Here is a 13745-nt window from a genome sequence, read left to right on the forward strand (position 1 = left end):
CGGCGGCGGCGGGCGCAGTGGAAAGGGCAACAAGGCCATGTGGCAGGCTGGGATTGGCCTGGGCGCGGCGGCATGGACGTGTCCGGCGCCGGGCGGACGCATCCGGCGGCGGGAGGAGGAGGGGGCTAGGGTTTTAGTTGAGATTTGGGCGAGGGGGGCTGTTTATATAGGCATAGGGAGCTAGGAGAGGGCTATTGAGGTGCGGTTTTCGCCCACACTATCGTGATCCAATGGCGAAGAGCATGGAGGGGGTTTAGATGGGCTAGTGGGCTGTTGTGAAGGGATGTTGGCCCGCAAAGAGAGAAAGGGGTCCACCGTTTAACACGGTTAACCATTGGGGCATCAAACGACCTCCAAATGGAACGAAATTTGACAGGCGGTCTACCGGTGATGTACCAAGACCACTCAACAAACCTCGGCCCATTCCGAGAATGTTTTTCTCCCACTCACGAAACGAGATCTGGGGGGTACAGGGGGTGCATGTGAGAGTGTCGGATTCCGAAACGGACAATGGAGAAAATGATTGGATGGAAGTTTTGAAAAACATGCAGATGAAATGCACATGATTACATGGCAAAGTGCAACACGCAAGCAGATGACATGGCAACGACGATGAATAACTGGAAGACACCTGGCGCATCGGTCTCGGGGCGTTACATGTGCCACCGAGGCATAGCATATTTGTGTCCCAAGGTTAGCACAATATGTTTTGAAAAGGTTGCTCATGAACTAAGAGCCATTGTCAGTGATGATACAGTTGGGGACCCCAAAGCGGCTCACGAGGCCCTTGATGAACTTGACGGCCGATTCCACTGGGATGGTGCGCACGACCTCCACCTCCGCCCACTTCGTGAACTTGTCGATGGCGACGTAGAAGTAGCAGTAGCCCCCGGGCACTCGAGGGAACGGGCCCAGGATATCCAGCCCCCAAACCGCGAACGGCCACGAGAGGGGGATGGTCTGGAGGCCCTAAGTGGGATGGTGGATCTTCTTGGCATGGAACTAACATGCCTCGCAGATCTCACCAGCTCAATGGCGTCATTGAGCGTCCTAGGCCAGTAGAATCAGTTGTGGAACACCTTGCCGACGAGGGTGCGCAACGAGGAGTGATGCCCGCAGTCCCCACCATTGATGTCGGCCAGTAGCTTGCACCCCTGCTCCTTGGAGATGCACCGTAGAGAGACGTCATTTGGGCGCCTTCGGTAGAGCTCGCTGTCCTGGATGCAGTACGCGGTGGCCTGGCGGGCCACACATTCTACGTCTTCCCCCTTCTCTAGCAAGGTGCCTCGGAGCAGGTACGCCTTGAACTCCTCAGTCCAGCACCCCTCCTGAGGTTCGAGTGCGAGAAGCGGGCGGGCCCCCGAGGTCGGGCCGAAAGCTGGGGCGCCCGAGGAGGGTGCCATGGGCAGCTCCTCCCGAAGCAATGTTGGTCCTGTAGTGGGGGGATCCGCTGATGGCTTGAAGAGTGTAAGTGCATCTAATGCCACCCCTAGTTGGTTTTGGAGTATTGACGACGAACGTGGTTGAGGGACTAATGTGTTTGTGAGAATTGCAGGATAACACAGGTAGTAGTCCCTCATTAATTCGGTTTACCTACCAAAGATGACCCCTAAAAATGTATGAAGACATTGAAGACAATGGTGGTTAGTGAAGACATTCACGATGAAGATAATGATGTATGAAGACATTCACTTGAAGACTATGGAGTGGGAAGACATAGTTTCTTTCGTAGTTTCCTTTTCTTCTTTCTTGAGTCATAGGAACCACCATACTGTTAAGTGGGGTCCAAGTGAACAAAGTCGGATGACTGAAGTGATGCTCAACCAAAATCCTATGTATTCAAGTGAGGACAATGAGAGAAAATCTTGTCCAGAGTTGGATGAGTCAGCTTTGCTTGTAGCCCAAGCCAAGCTGCCGCGTGTGTTTGGAATCCGACCGTTGGACACATGTTGGTTCTTTAGTGACCCAGGGTCATTTTGGACATATCATGTCAGGTTGCCTCCGGGCTATAAATAGCCCACCACCTACACCATAAATTGGTGGCTGCTTAGAGTTAGTGCACGACTTTTGTCGTTTGAGAGCAACCCACCTCTGAAGCTTTTGAGAGAGAGATCCTTGCGAGGACAAAGCCCAAAACACCCAGGTCCAAAGAGTGTTAGGCATCACTGAAGTCTTTTTGTCGACGTGACCTGAAGACTTGTCACACTTGAGGACTGTGCATCCTCTAGCCGGTTAGGCGTCACGTTCTGAGCATCCAAGAGTCATTGTGGATTGCTGGTGAACGGAGTCTGTGAAGGTTTGGAAGTCTACCTTGAAGACTTACCAGAGTGATTGGGCGAGGACTAGGTGTCCTTAGCTCAAGGGGAATAAGGTGAAGACATAGTCTTCTGAGTTCAATCTCAGCCTCCCTAACCAAATGTACAGTTGTCACAGCAACTAGAACTGGTGTACCAAATCCTTGTCTTCACCAAGCAACTAGTTTTATCCCCTACTTCCTCTACATTTCAGTTTGTCTTCGTGAAGTCATTGCTTGCTTGCCTGATCTGTTTGGCTTCACCGTGTGAAGACTATTATATGTTTGGCTTCATACTGTCTTCCATTCTGATCCATACTACCTAGCTGTTGTTAGTCTTCGTACTTTCACTATACTGTTTACTTGACTATGACTTGTCTAGTGTAGTTCATCTTCCGCTGCATATCATATAGGTTCATTTCAACTGTTTGTCTTCAAAGACCTCATGTTTTGAAGAATTTCATAAAAATCACCTATTCACCCCCTTCTAGTTGATAACTAGAACTTTCAATTGGTATCAGCGCAAGGTGCTCCCTTGTTCTATGTGATTCGGTTTAACCACCTGGAGTTTTAGCTATGTCGACTGTAGTGATAATCAAGGTCTCCGCTGCGTGCCCTATCTTTGATAGTTATGATTATCCAAAATGGAAGGCCATGATGAGGAAGCGTCTCCTGGCAATGAACAATGGGTTGTGGACCATCACGGAGGTTGGTCTTACCAATTTATGCAAAATGGCGCATGTTGATGACATTTGCAAGTATACTCGGCTGGATACTATGGCGAAGGATATCATATGCTCCTGCCTGCCAGAGACGAGTTCAGGCGCATTATGCATCTTTGTAATGCGAAGCTTATATGGGACCGGATCTCTAATTTTTATGAAGGTCATCAAACTCGTCAGGACCCTTGGTTCCACGAATTCAAGGAGTCACTTAAAACGACGACTTTCAAACCTGATTCATCTTCTCCATCCTAGTGCTTCATGGCACGAGGTGCTAAGGTAAACTCACACAATGCTTACTTTCAAACATCCAGTGAATATGACTCTGAGTGTGAATCCAAACCTAGCTATAAGACTCTTGCTAAAATTGCAACTGAACAACAAACTGCTATGGAACATATTCAAAAGTTGCTAGACAAAAGCGATGACCTGTTGGACGAAGAAATGAATCGAACTTAGTCCTTAATCGAAGACATTAAAATCTTCGTGTTAAGTACTAGGAACTTGAAAGTCGTCATGAAACACTCTCAGCTACTCATGAGAAGCTTTCCTATGATTATCTTCAAAGGAAGCAAGATCTAGAGAAACTGAGAGAGTCTCATGAAGATCTTTAAATGGAGAACGATTCACTACTCGCTCAACAGATCAGTTCCGCCCAGGAAGATTGTGTGCCATCATGTTTAAAATGTCTTGAGCGTGATAATGTTGTCTCTATTGCTGAATGTTCCACTGCCTCTGATGTTGCAATATCTTCAACTGTTGATGTGATAACTAACCCCTCTACTGAGGATACCACTACTATTGCTGACGAGAATGCTAGGTTGAAGACATTACTTGAAACAGGCATGTACAAAAGCCTCAAAGGGCATCAGACACTATGTGATGTCCTCAAGAAATAGATTCTGAACCGAAACCCTAGGAAAGAGGGTGTTGGGTTCAAGAGGAAAATGAATGTTGATGGTTTTGACTGGAAGCCTGAGTAGTACCCCAAAACCACATGGGTTGCTGCAAAGGGCCCTTCAGTGGACCCATCCACCTTATCTGGCTTCACTTGTGCTAAACCCATTATCATTGATGAATCCTTTGATGTCAATTATAAGCTGTTTAAGAATCATAATGGTGAAGTGTTTGCCAGGTTTATTGGTACTAACTGCAGGAATGGACCACCTTTGAAGAAGATCTGGGTGCCCAAATGATGAGGATATGACTACCTTGGATACGACCAAAAATATTGCATACATGCATATTTGTCAGGTGATTCTAGTGCAAACTATTTAATAATCTATTTATGTTATCCAGAACAAAAATACTTCACACACTTTTGTGTTCTGCCTAATTACAGGTGTATGGGATATTTGTACAATTCACATATGAAGATAAGGGAGAAAGAGATGTTTAAGTGTTGTTCAAAAAGTACTCTCACGTCACTTTTGAGCCAAGAGAAGATAGAGTCCAAGTCTCTCACGTTCTGGATTCAGATTCGGACTGCACAGACATACCTGACTCAAAACGCCAACAACTTTTTCATACGGACTCCGAATTGGGTGATTCTTTTTTTGTTGGATTCTAGATTTTGTGCTCTTTCCAGCACAGTTGGATTCACCTTCAAATTCGTCGGAGCGTTGAGATATAGACGAAACAATCAAACGCTGCAGCAGAATCCGAGTCAAACAACAAGTCCAAAGGTGTTGCATCACCTCCACTTGGGCCGATTGGCCTTGTACGACCTAGGGTTAGTTTTAGGCTGCCTTGGGACGTCCTCCCACCTCCTAGGCCACCACCCCTTGCTCCTATATAAGTAGATCCATTTAGTAGCTTTTCCCTGGGGATTTGTTTAGTTAAAAGTTAGCCATTGCAACTTCGTGTACTTCGTTTGTGTCCGACGACCAGACCAAGACCGCTTACGGATCCCCACCTTTATCAATACTTCATATATATTTGCAATATTCAGATTGCTTTTATCATATTCTTGCTCATTCTTCGATTGCTTGCAGGAATAGACCTTCGTGGTCAGGTTGATCGTGCTCCGGCGTGGTCAATAACCTCAGGAGATTGGTTTAGCGATTGCTAAGGCGCAATGTCGTGCACGTTTGTAGTCGGATCGTCAAAGTCGTCTCCACCAAATCGGTAGTTATCATCTCATCGAAAGATCGGGACACCCCGCCTCTATCAAGTGGTATCAGTTTTCAGGTTGCTCGGTGAGAATTTCCAGTTTTCCCTAGATTAGATTTATTTTCTTACCTATTGTCCAAGAAAAAGCCACAAAAGAAAGTTAGATCTATTCATCCTTTGTCCAAGCCAGTCTGAGCCTTTGCATTTTTCTTTTCATTGTTTGCATTATTGAATTATCGGTTGCATCGCCGTGTCGAGTTGCTGGTCTTAGTGTCTAGTTCCTTTAGAGTTTCGAGTTCTGTTCACATTAGTCACGCCGCCGCTGCATCATTATCCCTTCCGATGTCCACCATCCCATCCATCAATTTTCACCATGTGTTATGCACTGTTCGTTGTCATAATCATAGTTGAGGTCATTCACATCTTCGCCTGATCCAATCTGCATCTTATCTAGTTTGTCTTGGAAAGAGGGAGAAAAAAAAAGAAAAAAAAGAAAAAGAAAAAAAGTGTGATAAAAAAAAGCGAGAGAAGAGAAAAAAAAATTCGGATCTATCTAGACTCAATCTCGTAGTTGAATTCGGACTGAAATCTGTTTTGTGCACTGTTCAGTAAAAAAGGCATAACTTCCTCATACGAACTCCGTTTTGGCTCCACAAGTACTCAAATTAAAGCTAGCGACTAGACGCATCTGAATAGTTGCAAAAGATAGTTCAATATTTGGCGTCTCAAAATCATATTCTAAATAGGTCTTTCTGCCCTCCGAAGTTCGCACATACAGTTTGTTCCAGTTTTTCAGGCCAGTTTTAGAATTCTTTGACTCCTCATATCAATTCAGAATTGAGTGGTTCTTTTTGCATTGGAAAGCTTGTGTTAGTAGCAAACTTTTCAAGAGTAAAGTTGGAGAGAGAGTTGTTATATATCCTGCTTGGCAGTTGTTATTCATCATTATCTTTATTGCCGTTGTGATCTTCACTTATATCTTGCTGTCCAGAGCTACTTATCCTTCATTGATGCTAGTTGTGCTATGTCGTGACCTCATTAGTGTTCTAGGCTCGCGTCTCTAGTCCGGTCTAGCCTAGGACCAGCACAGTACCGTCGTTGAGCGTTTATTCAACATTGCATCTTTGAATTGATTTTTGCTAATCTTTTGCTACCATATATAGCCAACCCAGCTCCACATATTTCTACACCGTGTATACGTACGTTCCCCTGGCAATCGCTTTACACAATCTTCGGACTTATTTGACACCGCTGGTTGCCTGTTACCACCTGTCGCATGGTAAGAACTTGTAAGATATTGATATTTGCTTTACTGTGAGCACGCTACAACCACATCCTAGTAGTTCATAGGAACATTATTCTCGAATTTTGTTTCTTGTTTCTACTAATCATGACAGGTTCCGGAGAAAGAAGTTCTTGGACGATGAACACATCTTCACCATCACGAGAGTTGGGACAACACACACAAGCACATGGTCAGGTTATCTCTTTACCATCATTTGAGGGTAGATTTAATCCTGCTATTTATCTAGATTGGGAGCTTGAAGTAGAACAAGTTTTTAGTTACCATGACTTTTCTGAACTTGAGCGAGTACGAGCTGCCACTAGAGCATTTAATGGTTTTTCTTTTGTTTGGTGGAGTGTGCATTGTAAGAAAAACATTGATAACCAACCCACAACCTGGAAAGATTTGAAACATGTAATGAGACAACAATTTTTCCCTCCTTACTATCGTCGTGAATTACTTCGCAAATGTGAACAATTTAAACAAGGCAATAAAACTGTTCATGCTTACTACCAAGAGTTCAAATCTTATATGCATCATTGTGACATAGAAGAATCTGAGGATGATACAATGAATAGATTTTTTGGTGGTTTGAACCATGATATTCAGGCAAGATTTAGGTATATTCCTCGTTGCATTACTGGTATGTATGTTCGTGCTTGTACCTTTGAGAGACAGTTACAGGAGGATGCATTGGGTGACTACAACAACTACTATTCCAATTTATGCTCACTACCATCGGTTGATTCCTCCACCGTTGCACCTACTAGAGCAGCCACACCTCAGATTGTGAGTGCGACATCATCTCAAGTGTATGGTACATTGTCATTGTCCATACCGACATCTGCTACGTCTTTGCGACAAGGTAACAGTAAAGGTATTGATGATATAACTTCACATGAGAATGATGCATCCCTAATTAACTTAAATACATCATGTGTTGAGTTACCTGTTGATTTGAGTACGCCACCTATTTTAGAGAATCATGTTACTATCATGAATGCATCATGTGATCAAACAACTGAAATACCAACAATTTTGAGTGCACCCATTGAATTAACTATTGATGCAAAAGAACCAATGTTTAATCATTTTGATATGACCTCTAATCTTGGTGATGATTCTGTGTCCAATGACTTACTGCATGTTTGCTTATTTAAGAATGTTGTAGCATGTAAATTTGATGCAAGTAAGGTTTATTCACCAATATTGGGATGGTTTAATGATGAATATTGTCAATCATTTGATAGGAATAAGAGCTTCACTTATATGTGCAAACTGAGTTGCAATATTTTCATGCCTTCTACTTATGATAATATTTTGCCTTTATATTTTATGATATATGAAAGTTACTCATGTATACATGTGTCATATGTGCAAAAATCAAGGGAAGTAAAAATGGATGACATATACATATACAACATGTATACCTTGTCTCTTTTCTTAGCCACATTTCAGATTAAGCAACGCCGAGGACGACTTTGTTTTCAAAAAGGGGAGGATGATGAGGACATGACTACCTTGGATACGACCAAAAATATTGCATACATGCATATTTGTCAGGTGATTTCTAGTGCAAACTATTTAATAATCTATTTATGTCATCCAGAACGAAAATACTTCACACACTTTTGTGTTCTGTCTAATTACAGGTGTATGGGATATTTGTACAATTCACATATGAAGATAAGGGAGAAAGAGATGTTTAAGTGTTGTTCAAAAAGTACTCTCACGTCACTTTTGAGCCAAGAGAAGATAGAGTCCAAGTCTCTCACATTCTGGATTCAGATTCGGACTGCACAGACATACCTGACTCAAAATGCCAACAACTTTTTCATACGGACTCCGAACTGGGTGATTCTTTTTTTGTTGGATTCTAGATTTTGTGCTCTTTCCAGCACAGTTGGATTCACCTTTACATTCGTCCGGAGCGTTGAGATATCGACGAAACAATCAAACGCTGCAGCAGAATCCGAGTCAAACAACAAGTCCAAAGGTGTTGCATCACCTCCACTTGGGCCGATTGGCCTTGTACGACCTAGGGTTAGTTTTAGGCTGCCTTGGGACGTCCTCCCACCTCCTAGGCCGCCACCCCTTGCTCCTATATAAGTAGATCCATCTAGTAGCTTTTCCCTGGGGATTTGTTTAGTTAAAAGTTAGCCATTGCAACTTCGTGTACTTCGTTTGTGTCCGAAGACCAGACCAAGACTGCTTACGGATCCCCACCTTTATCAATACTTCATATATATTCGCAATATTCAGATTGCTTTTATCATATTCTTGCTCGTTCTTCGATTGCTTGCAGGAATAGACCTTCGTGGTCAGGTTGATCGTGCTCCGGCGTGGTCAATAACCTCAGGAGATTGGTTTAGCGATTGCTAAGGCGCAACGTCGTGCATGTTTGTAGTCGGATCGTCAAAGTCGTCTCCACCAAATCGGTAGTTATCATCTCATCGAAAGATCGGGACACCCTGCCTCTATCACCAAAAGTTGTCTTGAGAAGCTTCCCGTGAATGTCACCATGACACCACCTGCAAAGAAGACAAACCCCATACCAAAGGCTTCATATGGCCCAAAGGTTTCATATAGATAGAGGACCTCACAAGGTCACACTAATGCTAATGTTTTGCAAGCAAAACAATACTCAGACTCATGAATATGAGTGTGTGTCTTCAAACCGCCATGTTCATAAAACAAAGAACTTTTCTGCATATTCTTATGAGTATTATTCACCTCCTGCAAGGCTATTTGCTAGGGATCCAAAGCCAAAGTTCTAAGATGCTGCACTTAGACTCATTGCTTGTAAGCCACCCCTGAAGATGTGGGTGGTTAAGAAGAATTAAGTTTCTATTGTAGGGAAAGGTCTCCAGCCGAAAATCAAAGACTTCTGACGCTAATGCTGGGGACCTAAACCATCTTGTGGGACGCAAGATAAAATGCCAAAATGGTCTTACCATGTATTTCGTCCTAGGGTTTCTTGACGAGCATCAAATCTTACCAAACAAGAATCTTAACTTTGATAATATGCTTGGTCGTTACATGTTTATGCTTCACAATACTCTTGGTGGAGCCTATCCCACCAACTGCACAGTAGGGTATGACTCCAAAATCTACTAAGTGGATTATGGACAGTGGATGCACTAACCACATGACTGGTGATCGAAGTCTTCTCATGGATTCAACCCTACGTCCATCTACTAAAACCCACATCATGTTCGCTGACACTGGTAAAAGCAAGGTATTGGACCTAGGTAGAGTTTCAATCTCAAAGGATCAACACATGGATAAAGTGATGCTTGTTGAATCCCTTGGATTCAAGTTAATGTCTGTCTCAATGCTTTGTGGTCTGAACATGATTGTGATATTTGGAAAGTATCGTTTCCTTGTAGTTATGGAATCTGACATATCCCTAGTCTTCGAAGGGTATCAAAGAGACGATCTGTATATGGTAGATTTCTCCGCAGGACCACATCTTGTCGTATGTCTTCTAGCAAAAGCTTCAGACTGTTGGTTCTGGCATCAGAGGCTAGGACATGTGGGCATGAGGAACTTGCACACTCTTGTGAAGAAGAAGCATATCATTGGCATTGAGGGCATCAAGTTCAAGAAGGATCATCTATGTGGTGCTTGTGAAGCTGGGAAGATGACTAGGGCCAAGCATCCCTCAAAGACAACCATGACTACATCACGCTCCTTTAAGCTGCTACACATGGACTTATTTGGCCCTACTTGCTACTCTACCTTACTACCACTGCACATCTTTATGGCTTCATTATTGTTGATGATTATTCAAGATATACCTGGGTGCACATAATTCTCTACAAGACTGAAGTGCAGGATGTCTTCAGACACTTCGCCAATCGTGCCATGACTAATTATGGCATCAAGATCAAGCACATCAGGAGTGACAATGGCACAAAATTCAAGAACACCAGCCTCGACACTTATCTTGATACATTGGGCATCACACATGAGTTCTCTGCTCCATACACACCTCAGCGGAATGGCATCATGGAGCGCAAGAACAGAACCCTCATTGAGATGGCACATACGATGCTCGATGAGTACAAGACTCCAAGGAAGTTCTGGCCTAAAGCCATTGATACTGCTTGCCACATCATCAACAGAGTTTATCTTCATAAATTCTTCAAGAAGACATCCTATGAACTCCTGATTGGTAAGAAGCCAAATGTCATCTATTTCAAGGTCTTTGGTGCTAGGTGCTAGATCAAAGATCTACATCACACTTCAAAATTTGCACCGGAAGCACATGAAGGTTTCATGCTTGGTTACGGAAAGGATTCGCACACCTACAAAAGTCTTCAACCTCTTTCACTATAAAGTGGTTGAAACTGTAGATGTGCGGTTCGATGAGACTAACGGCTCGCAAAGAGAGCACCTGCCAAATGTGCTAGATGAAGCCACACCAAGTGAATCTATCAAGCTAATGGGTACTAGAGAAATCATACCCACCGAGGAACAGGCTGAAGAGGAAATTATCATATCAGCACTAAATCAACATGAAGACAATGGTTAGTCTAAAGACAATGCTGAAACTAATGACAATCAACAAGAGCAAAGTCTTCGTCCTGCCCATGCTCGCATGGGAAATGAAGTACAAATTGAGAAGATCATCGATAGTATCAATGCACCTGGTCCACTCACTCATTTGAGAGCAACACAGCTAGCAAATTTTTGTGGTCACTTTGCATTTGTCTCTATATATGAACCCAAGAAAGTTGATGAATCCTTCATGGAACCCGAATGGATTCAAGCTATGCAGGAAGAGCTTCAACAGTTTGAGCTGAATAATGTCTGGGAGCTAGTTAAGCGTCCTGATCCTCGCAAGCACAATATTGTTGGCACCAAATCGATCTATCACAACAAACAAGATGAGCATGGCCATGTTGTCAGAAACAAGGCTCGTCTCGTTACCCAAGGTTACACACAAGTGGAAGGAATTGACTTTGATGAAACCATTGCTCTTGTCGCTAGGCTTGAAGCCATTCGTATACTGCTAGCCTAGGCTAACCACAACAATATTCTTGTGTACAAAATGGATGTGAAGAGTGCCTTCCTCAACGGCAAAATTGAAGAAGTATATGTTGCTCAACCCCCTGGTTTTGAAGATCCAAAGCATCCTAACATGGTGTACAAGCTCAACAAGGCACTATATGGCCTCAAACAAGCACCTTGCGCTTGGTATGACACACTCAAAGACTTCCTAAAGAGCAAAGGCTTCAAACCTGGTTCTCTAGATCCCACTCTCTTCACGAAGACATATGATGGTGAACTATTTGTATGCCAAATCTATGTGGATGACATTATCTTCGGCTGCACTGATAAGAGATATAGTGATGAGTTTGGGCATATGATGTAAGAGCAATATCAGATGTCCATGATGGGAGAGCTAAAATTCTTCCTTGGTCTTCAAATCCATCAACAAAGAAATGACATTTTCATATCACAAGAGAAATACCTCAAAGACGGCCTGAAGAAGTTTGGAATGCAAGACTACAAAGGGTATACGATGCCAATGCCAACCAAAGGCCAATTGGGCCCCAATGACAATGGTAAAGAGTTCGATCAAAAGGTATACCGCTCCATGATTGGTTCTTTATTGTACTTATGTGCATCTAGGCCATATATAATGCCTAGCATTTGCATGTGTGCCCGATTCCAAGCGGCACCAAAGGAATCGCATCACCTCGCTGTGAAGCGAATTCTTAGATATTTGGCTCACACCACAACACTAGGATTATGGTATCCAAAGGGCTCAGAGTTTGATCTAGTTGAATTTTCAGATTCTGATTATGCTGGTGACAAAGTTGATCGCAAGTCCATATCAGGCACGTGTTACTTTCTTGGACGATCTCTTGTCTGTTGGTATTCAAAGAAGCAGAACTGTGTATCACCCTCCACTGCTGAATCTGAATACATTGCTGCTGGATCTCACTGCGCTCAGCTTCTCTGGATGAAGCAAACTCTCAAGGATTATGTCATCAACTTGAAAAATGTGCCACTCTACTGCGACAATAAAAGCGCCATCAAGATTGCCAACAATCCAGTTCAACACTCGAAGACAAAGCACATTCAGATCCATCATCACTTTCTCAGAGATCATGTCATGAAGGAAGACATTGATATCATTCACGTCAACACAGAAGGGCAATTGGCAGATATCTTCACGAAGTCCTTGGATGAGAAAAGGTTTTGCAAGCTGTGGTGTGAGCTAAATATCTTAGAATCCTCGATTGTCCTGTGAATGGACACACATCCTAACGCTTATGCATGTTGATGACTTAGATGTGCAACACACGAAGTAACATATATCTTCAATTCATGAAGACTTCTTAATAAGTGTGAATACATTAATGTGGAATTTAACTTCGGAGCGCCACAATAATTGTGTGCCGTGTCTGAGTGTAATATTTCCTATACGGCGGATAACGCCACCACCACACTTTCTTGAAGATTTTCATTTGGTGTCATGATTGCATTATCTTCATGTTTGGTTTGTCTTCAACATTGGTTTGACTTCAAAGTTTATCTTCGCAATGTTGATTTGGTCTCCCTACCACCTGGGGGTAGTTACCCCACATGTCTCACATACTACCATGTGCTATTATATATAGTATTTTATCATTTTAAATATGTTCATATACTATATCTAAGATATTACAAAGCTAGTTACACGAAAAAATGCACATGAGCACAAAGATTTTGTTATATTTATGAAATACGTACATATTTGTACGTAAAAAAAGAATATACTCAAAATATGATACATACTACCTAAAAATTAGTATATATACTACCTAAACATTATTATATACTACATACTACACATACATACTGCCTGTTTCGACAGATACTACATACAACATACAAAACGCAAGTGGTGGTAACTACCACTACTTGTAGGAAACATTTGTCCTATATATATACACTATTCGTCACCCTGGGTGAGGAATAGTTATTCTTCACCCCCCCCCTCTATTTTACCATCAATGCACCATAATTTTACGTCCCGTAAGTTTTGTCTTATTTTATACGTAAAACTAGATCGTAAGAAAATATATAGTTACAGTAAAAAATATTTATGTTACTTAAAATTACAAACGTAAAGCATAGTGTAAAATATACATAAAATGCATTTTTCTGATCTTATGTCAAATTTTATGTAGTGAATCAATATGAATGTAACTATTTGTATTTTAAACATAATTTATTTATGAAACGATCGTAAAATTACCTGGGATGAAGAATAACTTATTCTGCACCCTAGGTGATGAATAGTATCATATATATATATATATATATATATATATAT

This window comes from Triticum dicoccoides, chromosome 6A, assembly GCF_002162155.2.
Source record: "Triticum dicoccoides isolate Atlit2015 ecotype Zavitan chromosome 6A, WEW_v2.0, whole genome shotgun sequence".
NCBI lineage: Eukaryota > Viridiplantae > Streptophyta > Magnoliopsida > Poales > Poaceae > Triticum > Triticum dicoccoides.